This window comes from Podarcis gaigeae (assembly GCF_964106915.1).
Source record: "Podarcis gaigeae genome assembly, chromosome: 6".
Taxonomy (NCBI): Eukaryota; Metazoa; Chordata; class Lepidosauria; order Squamata; family Lacertidae; genus Podarcis; species Podarcis gaigeae.
Genome location: NC_139682.1, coordinates 67,538,230 through 67,546,338, shown reverse-complemented (window position 1 = coordinate 67,546,338; position 8,109 = coordinate 67,538,230). Strand labels below are relative to the sequence as shown.

Genomic DNA, 8,109 nt, shown 5'->3' with positions numbered 1-8,109 from the left:
CTGGAAAACTGTGAGGGAAGGCTACAAAAAAGAAAAAGAAGAAAAGGCCATTGGCCAGCCAGCACAATTGTCTTTTGAAATACGAATGGGTAAGGCACATCTCTGTTATCCGTTGCCTGAAAGATGCAGGCAGACCTTCTCCATGCTTGCTGTCATGAGCATATGTTTTACCATATGCCTAGCGTGCTGTAATTCACCAGCCACTTCCAGTTCCCTCAGCCTGTTTCAAGACAACACGGGCTACAAAACTTCAGTCCATCTCATGTAACTTCTGCCACCAAGCAGCACTTTTCGTTGAAAATTCCCTGTCAGCATGCAGCCATGATAAAGTGCTGGTTTACTTACAAGCCTTTCTGATTTTTCACCATGTCAATTTTGCTCAGACATAGGAACTCTCCACCTTTCTGCTCCACCCTTGCTAAATATGCTGGTTAAAGGCCACCCGATGTCACCTCGAGTATTAAAAAATGGACAGGTTATATTTAAACACCGGGGATTGGAAGGAGAGGGTTGGTTGTGACTTGTGAGGACGTGGGCCCCCTTTTATACCATCTCAACCAGCTGCTTCTATAAACAGACTTCTCTACCTGCCCTTTGAGCAGCCTGTTTTATTTAGGAAATCAAGAGGCTTATTCACAACCAGACTGCCACATAAAAACAGATCAGCACGCCAAAAATGGATTTGCGAAGCAGAATTAAGGAAGCAGAAGGGTAAAGTTTTACTAATTACTGGCACACTTCTTAAAGACCAGAATACACAAGATGCAGATCTGTGAAAGGAGGATAGTTAAGAGAGTTTAAATTCAGCCATGGCACATCCTGAATTGGATTGGACCCCAGAAACTGGAGCAGGGGTGATTTAGGAGCCTTTCCCAAGTGTTACATCACAATTTAAACCACCTCTCCTCTCAACAGCATGCTATTAGTCCTACTCAACAGCCTGCTATTAGTCCTAACAACTTGAGGTGTGATCCTATGCAGACCTACTCAGACATGAGGGAGGACAGTCACAAAGAGGGCCCCATTCTGCCACCCTGATCTTCTCATTTTGTGGGGTGCATTTGTGGCCGGCTTGGCCAAGAAGAGACAGCCTCTAATGCAATCACATAGAAATCATAGAACTGTAGAGCTGAAAGGGACAACAAGGATCATCAAGTCCAACCCACTGCAATGAAGGAATCTTTTGCTGTGGTGAGGACTGCAGGACCTGCTCCCTCTGCAAGGCCTCTACCATCTGGCCTGGGGGACAAGGCTGGACTCACTGGAATGAACTCTTGGGGCAGTGCTTGGGGGGGGGGTGCTTGATATTGTTTCCCTGCTCCAAGTGTCTAATGTGTTTTAAAACATTCTTATGCAGCTTTTAACCTTTGGGGCTTTAAATTTTAGCGGCCTTGTTTTGTTTTAGTTGGGCTGGGGTTGTTTTTAATGCTTGGGTGGGTCCGGAGGTTATTTAAATCTGTCTGTCATTGTAAATCGTGTTTCTTTTTTAAAAAAATTCTATTGGCTTATTGATATGTTTATGGTAGTTTGTATAAAGAAAGTTGTTTTTAAGTTCAGGACTGCCCTGGGAATAGTCCCTAGCCCACAGAATGGCTGAGGCAGGTTCCACTAGGGCGGATGTGCTGCGACACTCGATCACATGTCGCTTGGAACCCTAGAACATTAAAACAAAATTTTAAAACACTTAATATATTTTTTAAAAATCCTATGTGGCATACAACTTAAAAACAGTTAACAATTAAAACAAAAACATAACATAAAACCAGAAAAGCTGTTGTGTAAAAGCATATAAAACCAAATAAAAAATGGGAATTCACATAGACAGAAACAGAGTCTGATCATATGAGTCGGACTTTCGCTGACCCATTGGTCAGGGAAAGCCTGACTCATAACACCAGGCCCCTTTTTGTCCGTATGAATTTCCTGAATACCTGCTTTTAATTAGTTATTATTTTATTTATATTTGAGGTGATCAAATAGCCTGCAAAACCAGATACTGTGATGGAGAGAGAGAGAGAGAGAGAGAGAGAGAGAGAGAGAGAGAGAACACGTATTATGGACATTGTGGCTTCGCTATACTTCAATATTTGAAGCAGAAAAAAACTATTGTGAAGTACATATCCTTACAGTGCAATCGCATACATGCGCACTCAAAAGTAACTTGCATCAAGTTCAATAGGGCTTACTCCTAGGTAAATGGTTTTACAACTGTAGCTTTCATGTCATTGCAAAACCACTGCTTTTTAGCAGAGCTGGAGAACTCTTTATGACCTCTCTAGTCTAGCCTGTTCTTGATTTGTGATTGTTTATAGCTGGGCAGCAGCTATTACCAGATCTTTCTTACAAGCTGATTTCTGAGACAGAATGGACAAGCAAACACTGCCTGGGCATTCTGAGCGATAGCCCATATACAACCTGTATATACTAATTCATTTTTTACATTTAGGGAATTTGTACCTTCCCTTTCCATTCAACAGAACACTGGAGGTCGTTCACAAAGCTCAGCAAGAAAAAAGAACATGTAAATGCAATATGCATAAATTATAGAATGTGATTGCCAGGCAAGCTTGAATTTCAGCACATCTCACTTTAGAAATGCAGCGTAATAATAATCAAGCAACTGAAGTAGAGAATCCTGGTTTTGAACAAGTTTGGTCTTACCACGAAGCAAAGTGAAGCAGCCATCACTGCCGACCGATCCATTTTGTTTTCTCCACATCAGTGTTTCATGAATAGTAACAAGGCACCATTTTAACTTTTTTGCGTCGTGTGTGGAAATGTCTGAGAGATTTTTGTGGTGCCTGAGGTAGAAAACTTCACTGTTGTCCCATAAAAATTCAAGGAACAATTAAACCACCAATACATGTGTTGCCCCTTAATGGTACCTCATCATCTGCCTCATCTGTGGAAGGCCAAACTCTTGACATAAGGCCTGCACATATATTGAATATTCTCAGTCTAGGGCTTGTTCCTGTGCGTAAACGGAAAGGAAAGTGTGAATTGGTGCCCTAGAGATTCTCTCTTCAATTTTTTCTGAGACCTTCGCATGGAGGGGGCTTTGGTACAATGGCACGACAGCATGTAGCTCTCAAGCATATGTGTGGAGAAGCTGATGAGTGATTATGGGTTAGAGGGAGAGAGAGAGGTAGCCGGGAAGCTTTCACAATGCTTCAAAGCAGATTTGACTTTGACCCCTGCATCACTCCACCACCTATGCTTCTCATTTTATGACCTTGCCATGCTGCGTCTCTTTTGGGAGGCCTCCAGCTTATGAGATGCTGCTTCACAAGCAGGAGAGACAGATGGCAGCTTTATAGATTTGGGGTAGGGGGTGGGGTAGGGTGGGGGTAGGGCACTAGAATGAATGGAGAGTGATCTGCCCCCAAAAAATAGGCTGGAAAGAAAAATATATCAAGGTACTCTTTTGTTTTTGTTTTTTTGTCTGCACATTTCAAACAGAACTGGTTTGCGTACACTAAATCGTTTGTTGAGTGCAGATATCCGACATGGAAATAACCCTTGCCACTCGCAGAGATAACAATGGTCTTATTCACAGAAACCTTTTGTCAAGTCTTGTTTTCGAAGTCTTGACAGAAGGAGGGGGGGGTTGTTGAGAAAACACCCATGCAAGGTATTATTGGGAAATAATTTTCATTTAGGGGGGGGGGGAATCTCTCTCTCTGGGCAATGCATAAGCAGCCATAAGCACTCATCCAAGACTAACCATCCCTGCATTAGGAATTCCTAGCCACTGCTTTTAAACTGTGCTGTAGTTTATTGTTTGCTCTAAATCAAAGCCGAATACCACTGTGTCTGTTAGAAAATCATTACAGTGCCATTAAAGTCAGAGTCGCAGGCCTAGCAAACATGGAATCTTTTTTTTTTTTTTCCACCCAAGTGGGAGGTGGGTCTGCAGCACGCTGCCTCCTCGCCTGATTATGTGCAAACCAGTTCTGGTCAAGAGATACAGCTGTCACAAAGCACTCAACAGATGGCAGTTGCCGGGTGAAGGCTCATCCATATTTGGGCACTCGGGTGACATCTGAGAGCCTGTGTGTTCCATAAATGCTCTCATGCAGCCTTTGCAATGCAACGGAAGGCTTTGCAATGCAGAATGGCAACATTCATCTTTCCCAGGAATAGAGATAAATTGAACTGCCCTTATGAAAAAGCACTGCATAAAATGCTCAAATTTATTGTCCTTTAAAACTTTTAACTGTTATGGAGAGAGGTGGCTGGAAAAATGGAGAGGCTGACAAATTGGGAGATGGATCCCTTTTTTACAGAGATGAAAAACAGTGGTAAATTCGTATTTTAGCCTTAAAAGGTTCTTTAAAGATTGGTTTAACTCACAAAGAGCAGCAATTTCTCTCCTGGTGCAGGAAACTGCGAGGAAGTAGAGAGCTTTGGAAGGCAATCGTACTGATCAATTCCTTTACAAAGAAACTTAAAGCAGCCAAAATAATACAGAGTTTCTTGGGGCTTTTCATGCACTGTAAACCTACCTAGTGGCTTTATTTTAAATTAAGTTTTAAAGTTAATTCATATTGGAGTCTGCAGGCCTTGTATCAAGCAATAGAATTGTGCTGTTTTACAATGCCTCTCTGTTTCTTTCAGGAAAACCCTCTGCCTGTGTTGGACTAGAGCGTGAGAGAGCTGTGTTCAAATTCCCACTCAACCATGAAATTCACTTGCCAATCTCAGGTCAGTCACTGTCTCTCAACCTAGCCTACCTCACAGGGGTTGTTGTGAGGATAAAATGAGGAGGCGAAGAACCACACAAGGCACCTTGAACTTCTAGGAAAGGTGGGATATAAATGTAATAGGGACACAGGTAGCTCTGTGGCCTAAACCACTTGAGCCTCTTGAGATTGCCAATCAGAAGGTCAGCGGTTCAAATCCCCGTGATGGGATGAGCTCCTGTTGCTCTGTCCCAGCTCACAGGTGACAATGGGGTGTGGCAGCTTATCTCGCTTTCAGGCCAATGGAGCCAGGGTTTGTCCACAGTCAGCTTTCCAGGTCATGTGGCCAGAATGACTAAATTGCTTTTGCAGATGACCTGGTTTTGACCCTACAGGAGCCAGAATCTAGTACGAAAAGGGTATTACAATTGATTCATGAGTTTGGTCGGGTGGCGGGATTTAAACTAAACAAGCAAAAGACTAAGGTATTGGAAAAAAAATTGACATCTTCAGAATCAGAAAGGTTTCAGAAAGAGACAGTTAAATGTGGTTAAAAAAGTAAGATACCTAGGGGTAAACATAACAGCCAAGAATCTGAGCTCATTTAAGGATAACTATGAAAAGTGTTGGTCAGAAATTAAAAGGGATCTAGAAAGTTGGTCAAGATTGAAACTTTCCTTGTTGGGCCGAATTGCTGCTATAAAGATGAATGTATTGCCAAAAATGCTGTTTCTGTTCCAGACTTTACAGATTGTGGATAAAGTGGAGTGTTTCGGGAGGTGGCAAAGAGATATCTCCAAATTTGTCTGGCAGGGCAAAAAGCCCAGAATTAAGTTTAAGATATTAACTGATGCTAAAGAAAGAGGGGGCTTTGCCCTGCCAGACTTAAGGTTGTATTATGAATCAGCAGCTTTTTGCTGGTTGAAAGATTGGCTGCTTCTTGAAAACACTGATGTTCTAGATCTGGAAGGTTTTAACAATGCTTATGGTTGGCATGCATATTTGTGGTATGACAAGGTTAAAAGTCATAAGGCTTTCAAGAACCATATTGTTAGGAAAGCAGTGTTTAATGTCTGGACAAAATACAAAGACTTATTGGAAAACAAGACCCCAAGGTGGTTATCACCAATGGAAGCCAAGGCTCGGAAAAGACTCAATATGGAGGCCAAATGGCCGAAATATTGGGAAATATTAGAAAAAGATGGAGATAATTGGAGGCTGCAGAGTTTGGAGAAACTAAAAGATAAAGTGCGAGATTGGCTACATTATGCTCAGATTAAAGAGGTTTTTAATTTGGATAAAAAGATAGGATTCCAGGTGGAAAAATCGAAGTTAGAAACAGAATTGTTAGAACCTAAGACTAAGGTACTCTCAAGAATGTACAACTTGCTGTTAAAATGGAATACACAAGATGAAACGGTTAAGTCAGCTATGATAAAATGGGCACAGGACATAGGGTACAACATCATGTTTGCTGACTGGGAAAAGTTATGGACCACCGGTATGAAATTTACGGCATGTAATACCCTGAAAGAAAACATTATGAAAATGATATACAGGTGGTACATGACCCCAGTCAAGCTTGCAAAGATATATCATTTGCCTGATAACAAATGTTGGAAGTGTAAAGAGGCTGAAGGAACATTCTTTCACCTCTGGTGGACGTGAAAGAATGAGTTGAAAAAGGTATTTAAGTATACCTTCCCTAAGAAACCAGAGGCCTTTCTTTTAGGCATTGTTGGCCAGAGGGTGTTAAAGAAGGACCGAACATTCTTTATGTATGCAACAACAGCAGCAAGGATACTTGTCGCCAAACATTGGAAAACCCAAGACTTGCCCACACTGGAAGAATGGCAGACGCAACTGATAGACTATATGGAACTAGCGGAAATGACTGGCAGAATCCGAGACCTGGGAGAGGAAGCAGTGGAAGAGGACTGGAAGAAATTTAAGGACTATTTACAAAAACATTGCAAATTGTATGAGTGTTAAGAAAGATGCAAGATTGTAAATAACATGGCACCATTAAGCTAGTTGAAAAGATTATGAAGATAAGTGAAATTTAAGAAAAGATAAATTTTGGATAAATATTATGTCTAAATTAAGTATTTAAGGTTTGGATAAAAGTATCTAAAGCTAGGAACACAATATTGGAAAATTATAAAATAAGAATTGAAACAAGGTGATAATTTGCTGGTTAAAGTTTTATAAACCAGGAACGCAGGAACGAGAGATGTGAGGAAGTCCAAAAAGCGAAGAAAATATGGTTATTATCTAATTGATTCGGTTGTGGTATGCTTTTTGTATAAGATGTAAGTGCCTTTTCTTTTTTTCTTTTTTGTTGTTCTTTTGTTTTCTTCTTCTTTATTGTATTAAGAAAATCTTTAATAATTTTTTTAAAAACAAAACAAAACACCAGAATGACTAAATCGCTTCTGAAGCAACGGGACACCCTGACGAAAGCCAGAGTGCACAAAAATGCCATTTACCTTCACATGGCTGTGGTACCTATTTATCTACTTGCACTATCATGCTTTTGAACTGCTAGGGAGCAAGGACTGAGTGGATGAGAACTGCATCCTATATTGGATATGACATTATTTGTGTGATTGGCAAATGCTTTCTTCCCATGCCATGTCTGGTTGACATAGTTACCACACACCTGTCCTGGCATGCATAAGACACACCAATGCCAAAGGCTTATGCCCTGTATTATACACAAAGTGTATCCTGCACCAAGTACAATATCTTGTGGCCTCCACTGTGTAATAGATGCACCCATTTGCAGTCTCAGGGCATGGATGCAATCAAAGGAATATCTCCCCCCCCACACACACCTTTCATTTCATACCTAGACAATAACCACTTCCTTTTACACATGTGTTCTTAGAATTCCTTCCTTCAGGAGGAAGGGTGGGATATAATCATCATCATCAAGTGTTCATACATGTTGTTTTGTTCAGAAACAAGGCTCTAATTTGATAGCTTTGAACTGAATGAAAAAGCCTTAAGCCATCTCCTTCCTCTTTATTCTGCCCGAGTATTGCTTCTGCCCCCAAATCCTGCCCTGATGGTGCTACTGCTGCTGTTGCTAAATCTGCTCCAAAAAAAGGTAGAGCAGGTATTTGGTTTCTCTCCAGTGGGTGGCTCTGCATTTCCCTCCTGCTGTTTCCAGAAGAACCTGATCTAAAAAGAAGTGCTTTCAGAGGCTAGTTGTTCTGTGGTAATCCTCTTCCTGCCCTGTCCTGAAGAACTTGCTCCAGAAGTATCACTTTCAGAAACATGGACAAGCGGTGAGTCAAAATGACATCACTGTTTGTTTATTTGCACAACTACATTTTTTGAGTGACCACAAGCAGCAAGTATAGCTAATTAAAGCCAGCTAGTTATTTAATAAATTCTTTCCCATAAGAAGTTCCCATAAGCT

The 8,109-nt window shown here is 41.1% G+C and overlaps 1 long non-coding RNA gene across 1 annotated transcript in view; it reads left to right on the top strand.

The window, feature by feature from the left end:
• Positions 1 to 4,113: 4,113 nt before the first annotated feature.
• The window catches only part of LOC310846695, a 42,654-nt gene continuing 38,658 nt past the window's right edge, over positions 4,114 to 8,109 (top strand). The window contains exons 1-2 of the long non-coding RNA XR_014565480.1: positions 4,114 to 4,301; positions 4,618 to 4,704. This is a non-coding gene — a long non-coding RNA (uncharacterized lncRNA). The remainder of the gene's footprint in view (positions 4,302 to 4,617; positions 4,705 to 8,109) is intronic.